The sequence below is a fragment of the Vicugna pacos genome, unplaced genomic scaffold (assembly GCF_048564905.1).
Source record: "Vicugna pacos unplaced genomic scaffold, VicPac4 SAC-SAT, whole genome shotgun sequence".
NCBI lineage: Eukaryota > Metazoa > Chordata > Mammalia > Artiodactyla > Camelidae > Vicugna > Vicugna pacos.
Window position 1 is genome coordinate 38,754,923 of NW_027328721.1, and position 16,063 is coordinate 38,770,985.

Consider the following 16,063-nt stretch of genomic DNA (forward strand, 5'->3'; position numbering starts at 1 on the left):
TGTGACTGAAGAGAGCTGCGTGGAGTTGTCTCTCGAGCTCCCCCACGCACTGAAAATGATTCCGGAATCCTGAGCGTGGGGAGGTTTCACCAAATGTCGGCAGCGCGTGGGTTCTAACGGAATGCCTAAGCTCGCCTCCCCTGAGGTTTTTCCTAATGTCTCTGTGCCAGGGAATGCTAGGGAGGTTTGCAGGATATCCCAGTGACAGAGGCTGCCACCCCAAGGTCAGTGAAATTATTTCTCGGACTTCCCAGAACAGGGAACACCTGTGACTGAAGAGAGCTGCGTGGAATTGTCTCTCGAGCTCCCCCACGTACTGACAATGGTTCCAGAATCCAGAGAGTGGGGAGGTTCCACCAACGGTCGGCAGCGCGTAGGTTCTAACGGAATGCGTAAGCTCATCTCCCCTGAGGGTTTTCGTAATGTCTCTATGCCAGGGAATGCTAGGGGCGTTTGCAGGATATCCCAGTGACAGAGGCTGTCTCCCCAAGGTCAGGGAAGTTATTTCTCGGACTTCCCCGAACAGGGAACACCTGTGACTGAAGAGAGCTGCGTGGAGTTTCTCTCGAGATCCCCCACACACTGACAATGTTTCCGGAATCCTGAGCGTGGGGAGGTTCCACCAACGGTAGGCAGCGCGTGGGTACTAATGGAATGCCTAAGATCGTCTCCCCTGAGGTTTTTCCTAATGTCTCTGTGCCAGGGAATGCTAGGGGGGTTTCCAGGATATCCCAGTGACAGAGGCTGCCTCCCCATGTTCAGGGAAGTTATTTCTCAGACTTCCCCGAACAGGGAACACTTGTGACAGAAGAGCGTTGCGTGGAGTTGTCTCTCGAGCTCCCCCACGCACTGACAATGTTTCCGGAATCCTGAGCGTGCAGAGGTTCCACCAACTGTCGGAAGCGCGTGGGTTCAAACGGAATGCCTAAGCTCGACTCCCCTGAGAATTTTCCTAATGTCTCTGTGCCAGGGAATGCTAGGGGGGTTTGCAGGATATCCCAGTGTCAGAGGCTGCCTCCCAAACTCAGGGAAGGTATTTCTCGGACATCCCCGAACAGGGAACACCTGTGAATGAAGAGAGCTGCGTGGAGTTGTCTCTCGAGCTCCCCCACGCACTGACAATGGTTCCGGAATCCTGAGCGTGGGGAGGTTCCACCAACGATCGGCAGCGCGTGGGTTCTAACGGAATGCCTTAGCTCGTCTCCCCTGAGGGTTTTCCTAATTTCTCTCTTCCAGGGAATGCTAGGGGTGATTGCAGGATATCCCAGTGTCAGAATCTGCCTCCCCAAGTTCAGGGAAGTTATTTCTCGGACTTCCGGGAACAGGGAACACCTGTGACTGAAGAGAGCTGCGTGGAGTTGTCTCTCGAGCTCCTCCACGCACTGACAATCGTTCCAGAATCCTGAGCGTGGGGAGGTTCCACCAACGGTCGGCAGCGCGTTGGTTCTAACGGAATGCCTAAGCTCGTCTCCCCTGAGTGTTTTCCTAATGTCTCTCTGCCAGGGAATGCTAGGGGCGTTTGCAGGATATCCCAGAGTCAGAGACTGCCTCCCGAAGGTCCGGGAAGTTATTTTTCGGGCTTCCCCGAACAGGGAACACCTGTGACTGAAGAGAGGTGTGTGGAGATGTCTCTCGAGCTCCCCCACGCTCTGACAATGTTTCCGGAATCCTGAGCGTGGGGAGGTTCCACCAACGGTCGGCAGCGTGTGGGTTCTAACGGAATGTCTAAGCTCGTCTCCCCTGAGGGTTTTCCTAATGTCTCTGTGCCAGGGAATTCTAGGGGGTTTTGCAGGATATCCCAGTTAAAGAGGCTGCCCCCCAGGGTCAGGGAAGATATTTCTCGGACTTCCCCGAACAGGGAACACCTGTGACTGAAGAGAGCTGCGTGGAGTTGTCTCTCGAGCTCCCACATGCACTGACAATCGTTCCGGAATCCTGAGCGTGTGGAAGTTCCAGCAACGGTCGGCAGCGCGTGGGTTCTAACGGAATGCCTAAACTCGTCTCCCCTGAGGGTTTTCCTAATTTCTCTCTTCCAGGGAATGCTTGGGGTGATTGCAGGATATCCCAGTGTCAGAATCTGCCTCCCCAAGGTCAGGGAAGTTATTTCTCGGACTTCCGGGAACAGGGAACACCTGTGACTGAAGAGAGCTGCGTGGAGTTGTCTCTCGAGCTCCTCCACGCACTGACAATCGTTCCAGAATCCTGAGCGTGGGGAGGTTCCACCAACGGTCGGCAGCGCGTTGGTTCTAACGGAATGCCTAAGCTCGTATCCCCTGAGTGTTTTCCTAATGTCTCTCTTCCAGGGAATGCTAGGGGCGTTTGCAGGATATCCCAGAGTCAGAGACTGCCTCCCGAAGGTCAGGGAAGTTATTTCTCGGACTTCCCCGAACAGGGAACACCTGTGACTGAAGAGAGCTGCGTGGAGTTGTCTCTCGAGCTCCCCCACGCACTGAAAATGGTTCAGGAATCCTGAGCGTGGGGAGGTTCCTCCAACGGTCGGCAGCGCGTGGTTTCTAACGGAATGCCTAAGCTCGTCTCCCCTGCTGGTTTTACTAATTTCTCTGTGCCAGGGAATGCTAGGGGGGTTTGCAGGATATCCTAGTGACAGAGGCTAACTCCCCTTGGTCAGAGAACCTATTTCTCGGACTTCCACGAAAAGGGAACACCTGTGACTGAAGAGAGAAGCGTGGAGTTGTCTCTCGAGCTCCCACAGGCACTGACAATGGTTCCGGAATCCTGAGCGTGGGGAGGTTCCACCAACGGTCGGCAGCGCCTGGGTTCTTACGGAATGCCTAAGCTCGTCTCCCCTGAGGGTTTGACTAATGTCTCTGTGCCAGGGAATCCTAGGGGGCTTGCAGGATATACCAGTGACTGAAGCTTCCTCCCCAAGTTCAGGTAAGGTATTTCTCGGACTTCCCCGAACAGGGAACACCTGTGACTGAAGAGAGCTGCGTGGAATTGTCTCTCGAGTTTCCCCACGCACTGACAATGGTTTTGGAATCCTGAGCGTGGGGAGGTACCACCAACGGTCCACAGGGCGTGGGTTCTAACGGAATGCATAAGCTCGTCTCCCCTGAGAGTTTTCCTAATATCTCTGTGCCAGGGAATGCTAGGGGGGTATACAGGATATCCCAGTGTCAGAGTCTGCCTCCCCAAGGTCAGGGAAGATATTTCTCGGACTTCCCCGAACAGGGAACACCTGTGACTGAAGAGAGCTGCGTGGAGATGTCTCTCGAGCTCCCCCACGCACTGACAATGGTTCCGGAATCCTGAGCGTGGGGAGGTTCCATCAACGGTCGGCAGCGCGTTGGTTCTAACGGAATGCCTAAGCTCATCTCCCCTGAGGGTGTTCCTAATGTCTCTCTGCCAGGGAATGCTAGGGGTGATTCCAGGATATCCATGGGTCAGAGTCTGCCTCCACAAGGTCAGGGAAGTTATTTCTCGGACTTCCCCGAACAGGGAACACCTGTGACTGAAGAGAGCTGCGTGGAGTTGTCTCTCGAGCTCCTCCACGCACTGACAATGGTTCCAGAATCCTGAGCGTGGGGAGGTTCCACCAACGGTCGGCAGTGCGTTGGTTCTAACGGAATGCCTAAGCTCGTCTCCCCTGAGGGTTTTCCTAATGTCTCTCTGCTAGGGAATGCTTGGGGGGTTTGCAGGATATCCCAGTGTCAGAGGCTGCCTCCCCAAGGTCAGGGAAGTTATTTCTCGGACTTCCCCGAACACGGAACACCTGTGACTGAAGAGAGGTGTGTGGAGTTGTCTCTCGAGCTCCCCCACGCTCTGACAATGGTACCGGAATCCTGAGCGTGGGGTGGTTCCAACAATGGTCGGCAGCGCGTGGGTTCAAACGGAATGCCTAAGCTCGTCTCCCCTGAGCTTTTTATTAATATCTCTGTGCCAGGGAATGCTAGGGGTTTTGCAGGATATCCCAGTGACAGAGGCTGCCTCCCCATGTTCAGGGAAGTTATTTCTCGAACTTCCCCGAACAGGGTACACCTGTGACTGAAGAGAGCTGCGTGGAGTTGTCTCTCGAGCTCCCCCACGTACTGACAATGGTTCCAGAATCCAGAGGGTGGGGAGGTTCCACCAACGATCGGCAGCGCGTAGGTTCTAACGGAATGCGTAAACTCATCCCCCCTGAGGGTTTTCGTAGTTTCTCTGTGCCAGGGAATGCTAGGGGCGTTTGCAGGATATCCCAGTGACAGAGGCTGCCTCCCCAAGGTCAGGGAATTTATTTCTCGGACTTCCACGAACAGGGAACACCTGTGACTGAAGAGAGCTGCGTGGAGTTGTCTCTCGAGCTCCCCCACGCACTGACAATGATTCCGGAATCCTGAGCGCGGGAAAGTTCCACCAACCGTCGGCAGCGCGTGGGTTCTAACGGAATGCCTAAGCTCGCCTCCGCTGAGGGTTTTCCTAATGTCTCTGTGCCAGGGAATGCTAGGGGGGTTTGCAGGATATACCAGTGACAGAAGCGTCCTCCCCAAGGTCAGGGAAGGTATTTCTCGGACTTCCCCGAACAGGGAACACCTGTGACTGTATAGAGCTGCGTGGAGTTGTCTCTCGAGCTCCCCCACGCACTGACAATGATTCCGGAATCCTGAGCGCGGGGAAGTTCCACCAACGGTCGGAAGCGCGTGGGTTCTAATGGAATGCCTATGCTCGCCTCCCCGGAGGGTTTTCCTAATGTCTCTGAGCCAGGGAATACTAGGGGGGTTTGCAGGTTATACCAGTGACAGAAGCGTCCTCCCCAAGGTCAGGGAAGCTATTTCTCGGATTTCCCCGAACAGGGAACACCTGTGATTGAAGAGAGCTGCGTGGAGTTGTCTCTCGATATCCCCCGCGCACTGACAATGTTTCCGGAATCCTGAGCATGGGGAGGATCCACCAACGGTCCACAGCGCGAGGGTTCTAACGGAATGCCTAAGCTCGTCTCCCCTGAGAGTTTTCCTAATTTCTCTGTGCCAGGGAATGCTAGGGGGGTTTGCAGGATATCCCAGTGACAGAGGCTGCCTCCCCAAGGTCAGGGAAGTTATTTCTCGGACTTCCCAGAACAGGGAACACCTGTGACTGAAGAGAGCTGCGTGGAGTTGTCTCTCGAGCTCCCACAGGCACTGACAATGGTTCCGGAATCCTGAGCGTGGGGAGGTTCCACCAACGGTCGGCAGCGCGTGGGTTCTAACGGAATGCTTAAGCTCGTCTCCCCTGAGGGTTTTCCTAATGTCTCTGTGCCAGGGAATGCTAGGGGGGTTTGCAGGATATCCCAGTGACAGAGGCTGCCTCCCCAAGGTCAGGGAAGTTATTTCTCGGACTTCCCCGAACAGGGAACACCTGTGACTGATGAGAGCTGCGTGGCGTTTCTCTCGAGCTCCCCAACGCACTGACAATGTTTCCGGAATCCTGAGCGTGGGGAGGTTCCACCAACGGTCGGCAGCGTTTGGGTTCTAACGGAATGTCTAAGCTCGTCTCCCCTGAGGGTTTTCCTAATGTCTCTGTGCCAGGGAATTCTAGGGGGTTTTGCAGGATATCCCAGTTAAAGAGGCTGCCCCCCAGGGTCAGGGAAGATATTTCTCGGACTTCCCCGAACAGGGAACACCTGTGACTGAAGAGAGCTGCGTGGAGTTGTCTCTCGAGCTCCCACATGCACTGACAATCGTTCCGGAATCCTGAGCGTGGGGAAGTTCCAGCAACGGTCGGCAGCGCGTGGGTTCTAACGGAATGCCTAAACTCGTCTCCCCTGAGGGTTTTCCTAATTTCTCTCTTCCAGGGAATGCTTGGGGTGATTGCAGGATATCCCAGTGTCAGAATCTGCCTCCCCAAGGTCAGGGAAGTTATTTCTCGGACTTCCGGGAACAGGGAACACCTGTGACTGAAGAGAGCTGCGTGGAGTTGTCTCTCGAGCTCCTCCACGCACTGACAATCGTTCCAGAATCCTGAGCGTGGGGAGGTTCCACCAACGGTCGGCAGCGCGTTGGTTCTAACGGAATGCCTAAGCTCGTATCCCCTGAGTGTTTTCCTAATGTCTCTCTTCCAGGGAATGCTAGGGGCGTTTGCAGGATATCCCAGAGTCAGAGACTGCCTCCCGAAGGTCAGGGAAGTTATTTCTCGGACTTCCCCGAACAGGGAACACCTGTGACTGAAGAGAGCTGCGTGGAGTTGTCTCTCGAGCTCCCAAATGCACTGACAATCGTTCAGGAATCCTGAGCGTGGGGAGGTTCCAGCAACGGTCGGCAGCGCGTGGGTTCTAACGGAATGCCTAAGCTCGTCTCCCCTGAGGGTTTTCTTAATGTCTCTGTGCCAGGGAATGCTAGGGGGTTTTGCAGATATCCCAGTGACCGAGGCTGCCTCCCCAAGGTAATTGAAGGTTTTTCTCGGACTTCCCCAAACAGGGAACACCTGTGACTGAAGAAAGCTGCGTGGAGTTGTCTCTCGAGCTCCCCCACGCACTGAAAATGGTTCAGGAATCCTGAGCGTGGGGAGGTTCCTCCAACGGTCGGCAGCGCGTGGTTTCTAACGGAATGCCTAAGCTCGTCTCCCCTGCTGGTTTTACTAATTTCTCTGTGCCAGGGAATGCTAGGGGGGTTTGCAGGATATCCTAGTGACAGAGGCTAACTCCCCTTGGTCAGAGAACCTATTTCTCGGACTTCCACGAAAAGGGAACACCTGTGACTGAAGAGAGAAGCGTGGAGTTGTCTCTCGAGCTCCCACAGGCACTGACAATGGTTCCGGGATCCTGAGCGTGGGGAGGTTCCACCAACGGTCGGCAGCGCCTGGGTTCTTACGGAATGCCTAAGCTCGTCTCCCCTGAGGGTTTTCCTAATGTCTCTGTGCCAGGGAATCCTAGGGGGCTTGCAGGATATACCAGTGACTGAAGCTTCCTCCCCAAGTTCAGGTAAGGTATTTCTCGGACTTCCCCGAACAGGGAACACCTGTGACTGAAGAGAGCTGCGTGGAATTGTCTCTCGAGTTTCCCCACGCACTGACAATGGTTTTGGAATCCTGAGCGTGGGGAGGTACCACCAACGGTCCACAGGGCGTGGGTTCTAACGGAATGCATAAGCTCGTCTCCCCTGAGAGTTTTCCTAATATCTCTGTGCCAGGGAATGCTAGGGGGGTATACAGGATATCCCAGTGTCAGAGTCTGCCTCCCCAAGGTCAGGGAAGATATTTCTAGGACTTCCCCGAACAGGGAACACCTGTGACTGAAGAGAGCTGCGTGGAGATGTCTCTCGAGCTCCCCCACGCACTGACAATGGTTCCGGAATCCTGAGCGTGGGGAGGTTCCATCAACGGTCGGCAGCGCGTTGGTTCTAACGGAATGCCTAAGCTCATCTCCCCTGAGGGTGTTCCTAATGTCTCTCTGCCAGGGAATGCTAGGGGTGATTCCAGGATATCCATGGGTCAGAGTCTGCCTCCACAAGGTCAGGGAAGTTATTTCTCGGACTTCCCCGAACAGGGAACACCTGTGACTGAAGAGAGCTGCGTGGAGTTGTCTCTCGAGCTCCTCCACGCACTGACAATGGTTCCAGAATCCTGAGCGTGGGGAGGTTCCACCAACGGTCGGCAGTGCGTTGGTTCTAACGGAATGCCTAAGCTCGTCTCCCCTGAGGGTTTTCCTAATGTCTCTCTGCTAGGGAATGCTTGGGGGGTTTGCAGGATATCCCAGTGTCAGAGGCTGCCTCCCCAAGGTCAGGGAAGATATTTCTCGGACTTCCCCGAACACGGAACACCTGTGACTGAAGAGAGGTGTGTGGAGTTGTCTCTCGAGCTCCCCCACGCTCTGACAATGGTACCGGAATCCTGAGCGTGGGGTGGTTCCAACAATGGTCGGCAGCGCGTGGGTTCAAACGGAATGCCTAAGCTCGTCTCCCCTGAGCTTTTTATTAATATCTCTGTGCCAGGGAATGCTAGGGGTTTTGCAGGATATCCCAGTGACAGAGGCTGCCTCCCCATGTTCAGGGAAGTTATTTCTCGAACTTCCCCGAACAGGGAACACCTGTGACTGAAGAGAGCTGCGTGGAGTTGTCTCTCGAGCTCCTCCACGCACTGACAATGGTTCCAGAATCCTGAGCGTGGGGAGGTTCCACCAACGGTCGGCAGTGCGTTGGTTCTAACGGAATGCCTAAGCTCGTCTCCCCTGAGGGTTTTCCTAATTTCTCTCTGCCAGGGAATGCTAGGGGGGTTTGCAGGATATCCCAGTGACAGAGGCTGCCTCCCCAAAGTCAGGGAAAATTTTTCTCAGTTTTCCCCGAACAGGGAACACCTGTGATGGAAGAGAGATGCGTGGAGTTGTCTCTCGAGCTCCCCCACGCACTGACAATGTTTCCGGAATCCTGAGAGTGCAGAGGTTCCACCAACTGTCGGCAGTGCGTGTGTTCTAACGGAATGCCTAAGCTCGTCTCCCCTGAGACTTTTCCTAATGTCTCTGTACCAGGGAATGCTAGGGGGGTTTGTAGGATATCCCAGTGACAGAGGCTGCCTCCCCAAGTTCAGGGAAGCTATTTCTGGAACTTCCCCGAACAGGGAACACCTGTGACTGAAGAGAGCTGCGTAGAGTTATCTCTCGAGCTCCCCCACGCACTGACAATGGTTCCGGAATTCTGAGCGTTTGGAGGATCCACCAACGGTCGGCAACGCGTGGGTTTTAACGGAATGCTTAAGCTCGCCTCCCCTGAGGGTTTTCCTAATGTCTCTATGACAGGGAATGCTAGGGGGGTTTGCAGGATATCCCAGTGACAGAGGCTGCCTCCCCAAGGTAAGGGAAGGTATTTCTCGGACTTCCCCGAACAGGGAACACCTGGGACTGAAGGTAGCTGCGTGACGTTGTCTCTCGAGCTCCCCCACGCACTGACAATGGTTCCGGAATCCTGAGAGTGGGGAGGATCCACCAACGGTCGGCAGCGCGTGGGTTCTAACGGAATGCCTAAGCTCGCCTCCCCTGAGGTTTTTCCAAATATCTCTGTGCCAGGGAATGCTAGGGGTGTTTGCAGGATATCCAAGTGACAGATGCTGCCTCACCAAGGTCAGGGAAGTTATTTCTCGGACTTCCCCGTACAGGGAACACCTGTGACTGAAGAGAGCTGCGTGGAGTTTCTCTCGAGCTCCCCCACGCACTGACAATGTTTCCGGAATCCTGAGTTTGGAGAGGTTCCACCAACGGTCGGCAGCATGTGGGTTCTAATGGAATGCCTAAGCTCGTCTCCCCTGAGTGTTTTCCTAATGTCTATTTGCCAGGGAATGCTAGGGGGGTTTGCAGGATATCCCAGTAACAGAGGCTGGCTCCCCAAGGTCAGGGAATGTATTTCTCGGACTTCCCCGAACAGGGAACACCTGTGACTGAAGAGAGCTGCGTGGAGTTGTCTCTCGTGCTCCCTCACGCACTGACAATTGTTCCGGAATCCTGAGCGTGGGGAGGTTCCACCAACGGTCGAGAGCGAGTGGGTTCTTACGGAATGCCTAAGCTCGTCTCCCCTGAGGGTTTTCCTAGTGTCTCTGTGCCAGGGAATGCTAGGGGGTTTGCAGGATATCCCAGTGACAGAGGCTGCCTCCCCAAGGTCAGGGAAGTTATTTCTCGGACTTCCCCGAACAGGGAACACCTGTGACTGAAGAGAGATGCGTGGAGTTGTCTCTCGTGCTCCCCGACGCACTGACAATATTTCCGAATCCTGAGCGTGCAGAGTTTCCACCAACTGTCGGCAGCGCGTGGGTTCTAACGGAATGCCTAAGCTCGTCTCCCCTGAGGGTTTTCCTAATGTCTCTGTGCCAGGGAATGCTAGGGGTTTTTGCAGGTTATACCAGTGACTGAATATTCCTCCCCAGGTCAGGGAAGTTATTTCTCGGACTTCCCCGAACAGGGAACACCTGTGACTGAAGAGAGCTGCGTGGAATTGTCTCTCGAGTTCCCCCACGCACTGACAATGGTCCCGGAATCCTGAGCGTGGGGAGGTTCCACCAATGGTCCACAGCGCGTTGGTTCTAACGGAATGCATAAGCTCGTCTCCCCTGAGGGGTTTCCAAATGTCTCTGTGCCAGGGAACGCTAGGGGGGTTTGCAGGATATACCAGTGACAGAGGCTGCTTCCCCAAGGTCAGGGAAGGTATTTCACGGACTTCCCAGAAAAGGGAACACCTGTGACTGAAGAGAGCTGCGTGGAATTGTCTCTCGAACTCCCCCACGCACTGACATTTGTTCCGGAATCCTGAGCGTGGGGAAGTTCCACCAACGGTCGGCAGCACGTGGGTTCTAACGGAATGCCGAAGCTCGTCTCCCCTGAGGTTTTTCCTAATATCTCTGTGCCAAAGAATGCTAGAGGTGATTGCAGGATATCCCAGTGACAGAGGCTGCCTCCCCAAAGTCAGGGAAGTTATTTCTCGGACTTCCCCGAACAGGGAACACCTGTGACTGAAGAGAGCTGCGTGGAGTTGTCTCTCGAGTTCCCCACGCACTGACAATGTTTACGGAATCCTGAGCGTGGGGAGGTTCCACCAACGGTCGGCAGCGCGTGGGTTCTATCGGAATGCCTCAGCTCGTCTCCACTGAGGGTTTTCCTAATATCTCTGTGCCAGGGAATGCTTGGGGTGTTTGCAGGATATCCCAGTGACAGAGGCTGCCTCCCCAAGGTCAGGGAAGGTATTTCTCGGACATCCCCGAACAGGGAACAACTGTGACTGAAGAGAGCTGCGTGGAGTTGACTCTCGTGATCCCCCACGCACTGACAATGGTTCTGGAATCCTGAGCGTGGGGAGGTTCCACCAACGGTCGGCAGCGCATGGGTTCTAACGGAATGCCTAAGCTCGTCTCCCCTGAGGATTTTCCTAATGTCTCTGTACCAGGGAATGCTAGGGGGGTTTGAAGGATATCCCAGTGTCAGAGGCTGCCTCCCCAATTCAGGGAAGGTATTTCTCGGACTTCCCGAACAGGGAACACCTGTGAATGAAGAGAGCAGCGTGAAGTTGTCTCTCGAGCTCCCCCACGCACTGACAATGGTTCCGGAATTCTGAGCTTGGGGAGGATCCACCAACGGTCGGCAGCGCGTGGGTTCTAACGGAATGCTTAAGCTCGCCTCCCCTGAGGGTTTTCCTAATGTCTCTGTGCCAGGGAATGCTAGGGGGGTTTGCAGGATATCCCAGTGACAGAGGCTACCTCCCCAAGGTAAAGGAAGTTATTTCTCGGACTTCCCCGAACAGGGAACACCTGTGATTGAAGAGAGCTGCGTGGAGTTGTCTCTCGAACTCCCCCACGCACTGACAATGGTTCCGGAATCCTGAGCGTGGGGAGGTTCCACCAGCGGTCGGCAGTGCGTGGGTTGTAACGGAATGACTAAGCTCGTCTCCCCTGAGGGTTTTCCTAATGTCTCTGTGCCAGGGAATGCTAGGGGGGTTTGCAGGATATCCCAGTGACAGAGGATGCCTCGCCTTGTTCAGTCAAGGTATTTCTCGGACTTCCCCGAACATGGAACAGCTGTGACTGAAGAAAGATGTGTGGAGTTGTCTCTCGCGGTCCCCCACGCACTGACAATGGTTCCGGAATCCTGAGCGTGGGGAGGTTCCACCAACGGTCGGCAGCGCGTGGGTTCTAACGGAATGCCTAAGCTCGTCTCCCCTGAGGGTTTTCCTAATATCTCTCTGCCAGGGAATGCTAGGGGGGTTTGCAGGATATCCCAGAGACAGATGCTTCCTCCCCAAGGTCAGGGAAGTTATTTCACTGACTTCCCCGAACAGGGAACACCTGTGACTGAAGGGAGCTTCGTGGAGTTTCTCTCGATCTCCCCCACGCACTGACAATGTTTCCGGAATCCTGAGCGTGGGGAGGTTCCACCAACGGTCGGCAGCGCGTGGGTTCAAATGGAATGCCTAAGCTAGTCTCCCCTGAGGATTTTCCTAATGTCTCTGTGCCAGGCAATGCTAGGGGGGTTTGCAGGATATCCCAGTGTCAGAGTCTGCCTCCCCAAGTCAGGGAAGGTATTTCTCGGACTTCCCCGAACAGGGAACACCTGTGACTGAAGAGAGCTGCATGGAGTTTTGTCTCTCGATCTCCCCCAAGCACTGACAATGTTTCCGGAATCCTGAGCGTGGGGAGGTTCCACCAACGGTCGGCAGCGCGTTGGTTCTTACGGAATGGCTAAGCTCGTCTCCCCTGAGGGTTTTCCTAATGTCTCTGTGCCAGGGAATGCTAGGGGGGTTTGCAGGATATCCCAGTGACAGAGGCTGCCTCCCCAAGGTCAGGGAACTAATTTCTCGGACTTCCCAGAACAGGGAACACCTGTGACTGAAGAGAGCTGCGTGGAGTTGTCTCTCGAGCTCCCACAGGCACTGACAATGGTTCCGGAATCCTGAGCGTGGGGAGGTTCCACCAACGGTCGGCAGCGCGTGGGTTCTAACGGAATGCTTAAGCTCGTCTCCCCTGAGGGTTTTCCTAATGTCTCTGTGCCAGGGAATGCTAGGGGGGTTTCCAGGATATCCCAGTGACAGAGGCTGCCTCCCCAAGGTCAGGGAAGTTATTTCTCGGACTTCCCCGAACAGGGAACACCTGTGACTGATGAGAGCTGCGTGGCGTTTCTCTCGAGCTCCCCAACGCACTGACAATGTTTCCGGAATCCTGAGCGTGGGGAGGTTCCACCAACGGTCGGCAGCGCGTGGGTTCTAATGGAATGCCTAAGCTCGTCTCCCCTGAGTGTTTTCCTAATATCTCTGTGCCAGGGAATGCTAGGGGTGTTTGCAGGATATCCCAGTGACAGAGGCTGCTCCCCAAAGTCAGGGAAAATTTTTCTCAGATTTCCCCGAACAGGGAACACCTGTGATAGAAGAGAGATGCGTGGAGTTGTCTCTCGAGCTCCCCCACGCACTGACAATGTTTCCGGAATCCTGAGAGTGCAGAGGTTCCACCAACTGTCGGCAGCGCGTGTGTTCTAACGGAATGCCTAAGCTCGTCTCCCCTGAGACTTTTCCTAATGTCTCTGTACCAGGGAATGCTAGGGGGGTTTGCAGGATATCCCAGTGACAGAGGCTGCCTCCCCAAGTTCAGTGAAGCTATTCCTGGAACTTCCCCGAACAGGGAACACCTGTGACTGGAGAGAGCTGCGTGGAATTGTCTCTCGAGATCCCCCACGCACTGACAATGTTCCCGGAATCCTGAGCGTGGGGAGGTTCCACCAACGGTCCACAGCGCGTGGGTTCTAACGGAATGCATAAGCTCGTCTCCCCTGAGGGGTTTCCAAATGTCTCTGTGCCAGGGAATGCTAGGGGGGTTTGCAGGATATACCAGTGACAGAGGCTGCTTCCCCAAGATCAGGGAAGGTATTTCACGGACTTCCCCGAAAAGGGAACACCTGTGACTGAAGAGAGCTGCGTGGAGTTGTCTCTCGATCTCCCCCACGCACTGACAATGGTTCCGGAATCCTGAGCGTGGGGAAGTTCCACCAACGGTCGGCAGCGCGTGGGTTCTAGCGGAATGCCTAAGCTCGTCTCCCCTGAGTGTTTTCCTAATGTCTCTGTGCCAGGGAATGCTAGGGTCGTTTACAGGAAATCCCAGTGACAGAGGCTGCCTCCCCAAGGTCAGGGAATGTATTTCTCGAACTTCCCCGAACAGGGAATACCTGTGACTGAAGAGAGCTGCGTGGAGTTGTCTCTCGAGCTCCCCCACGCACTGACAATGGTTCCGGAATCCTGAGCGTGGGGAGGTTCCACCAACGGTCGGCAGCGCGTTGGTTATTACGGAATGCATAAGCTCGTCTCCCCTGAGGGTTTTCCTAATGTCTCTGTGCCAGGGAATGCTAGGGGGGTTTGCAGGATATCCCAGTTTCAGAGGCTGCCTCCCCAAGGTCAGGGAAGTTATTTCTCGGACTTCCCAGACCAGGGAACACCTGTGACTGAAGAGAGCTGTGTGGAGTTGTCTCTCGCGCTCCCACAGGCAGTGACAATGGTTCCGGAATCCTGAGCGTGTGGAGGTTTCACCAACGGTCGGCACCGCGTTGGTTCAAACGGAATGCTTAAGCTCGTCTCCCCTGAGGGTTTTCCTAATGTCTCTGTGCCAGGGAATGATAGGGGGGTTTGCAGGATATACCAGTGACAGAGGCGGCTTCCCCAAGGTCAGGGAAGGTATTTCACGGACTTCCCCGAACAGGGAACACCTGTGACTGAAGAGAGCTGCGTGGAGTTGTCTCTCGAAATCCCCCACGCACTGACAATGGTTCCGGAATCCTGAGCGTGGGGAGGTTCCACCAACGGTCGGCAGCGCGTGGGTTCCAACGGAATGCCTAAGCTCGTCTCCCCTGAGTGTTTTCCTAATGTCTCTGTGCCAGGGAATGCTAGGGGGGTTTACAGGATATCCCAGTGGCAGAGGCTGACTCCCCAAGGTCAGGGAATATACTTCTCGAACTTCCCCGAACAGGGAAAACCTGTGACTGAAGAGAGCTGCGTGGAGCTGTCTCTCGAGCTCCCCCATGCAGTGAAAATGGTTCTGGAATCCTGAGCGTGGGGAGGTTCCACCAACGGTCGGCAGCACGTGGGTTCTAATGGAAAGCCTAAGCTCGTCTCCCCTGAGGGTTTTCCAAATATCTCTGTGCCAGGGAATGCTAGGGGGATTTGCAGTATATCCCAGTGTCAGAGGCTGCCTCCCCAATGTCAGGGAAGGTATTTCTCGGACTTCCAGGAACAGGGAACACCTGTGACTGAAGAGAGCTGCGTGGAGTTTTCTCTCGAGCTCCCCCACGCACTGACAATGGTTCCGGAATCCTGAGCGTGGGGAGGTTCCACCAACGTTCGGCAGCGCGTGGGTTCTAACGGAATGCCGAAGCTCGTCTCCCCTGAGGGTTTTCCTAATATCTCTGTGCCAAAGATTGCTAGAGGTGATTGCAGGATATCCCAGTGACAGAGGCTGCCTCCCCAAGATCAGGGAATTTATTTCTCGTACTTCCCTGAACAGGGAAAACCTGTGACTGAAGAGAGCTGCGAGGAGTTGTCTCTCGAACTCCCCCACGCACTGTCAATGGTTCCGGAATCCTGAGCGTGGGGAGGTTCCACCAGCGGTCGGCAGCGCGTGGGTTCTAACGGAATGACTAAGCTCGTCTCCCCTGAGGGTTTTCCTAAATTCTCTGTGCCAGGGAATGCTAGGGGGGTTTGCAGGATATCCCAGTGACAGAGGATGCCTCGCCTTTTTCAGTCAAGGTATTTCTCGGACTTCCCCGAACATGGAACAGTTGTGACTGAAGAAAGATGTGTGGAGTTGTCTCTCGCGGTCCCCCACGCACTGACAATTGTTCCGGAATCCTGAGCGTGGGGAGGTTCCACCAACGGTCGGCAGCGCGTGGGTTGTAACGGAATGCCTAAGCTCGTCTCCCCTGAGGGTTTTCCTAATATCTCTGTGCCAGGGAATGCTAGGGGGGTTTGCAGGATATCCCAGAGACAGATGCTTCCTCCCCAAGGTCAGGGAAGTTATTTCACAGACTTCCCCGAACAGGGAAGACCTGTGACTGAAGGGAGCTTCGTGGAGTTTCTCTCGAGCTCCCCCACGCACTGACAATATTTCCGGAATCCTGAGCGTGGGGAGGTTCCACCAACGGTCGGCAGCGCGTGGGTTCAAATGGAATGCCTAAGCTAGTCTCCCCTGAGGATTTTCCTAATGTCTCTGTGCCAGGCAATGCTAGGGGTGTTTGCAGGATATCCCAGTGTCAGAGTCTGCCTCCCCAAGTCAGTGAAGGTATTTCTCGGACTTCCCCGGAAAGGGAACACCTGTGACTGAAGAGAGCTGCATGGAGTTGTCTCTCGTGCTCCCCCACGCACTGACAATGGTTCCGGAATCCTGAGCGTGCACAGGATCCACCAACGGTCGGCAGCGCGTGGGTTCTAACGGAATGCTTAAGCTCGCCTCCCCTGAGTGTTTTCCTAATGTCTCTGTGCCAGGGAATGCTAGGGGGGTTTGCAGGATATCCCAGTGTCAGAGGCTGCCTCCCCAAGGTCAGGGAAGTTTTTTCTCGGACTTACCGGAACAGGGAAATCCTGTGACTGAAGAATGCTGCGTGGATTTGTCTCTCGAGCTCCCCCAAGCACTGACAATGTTTCCG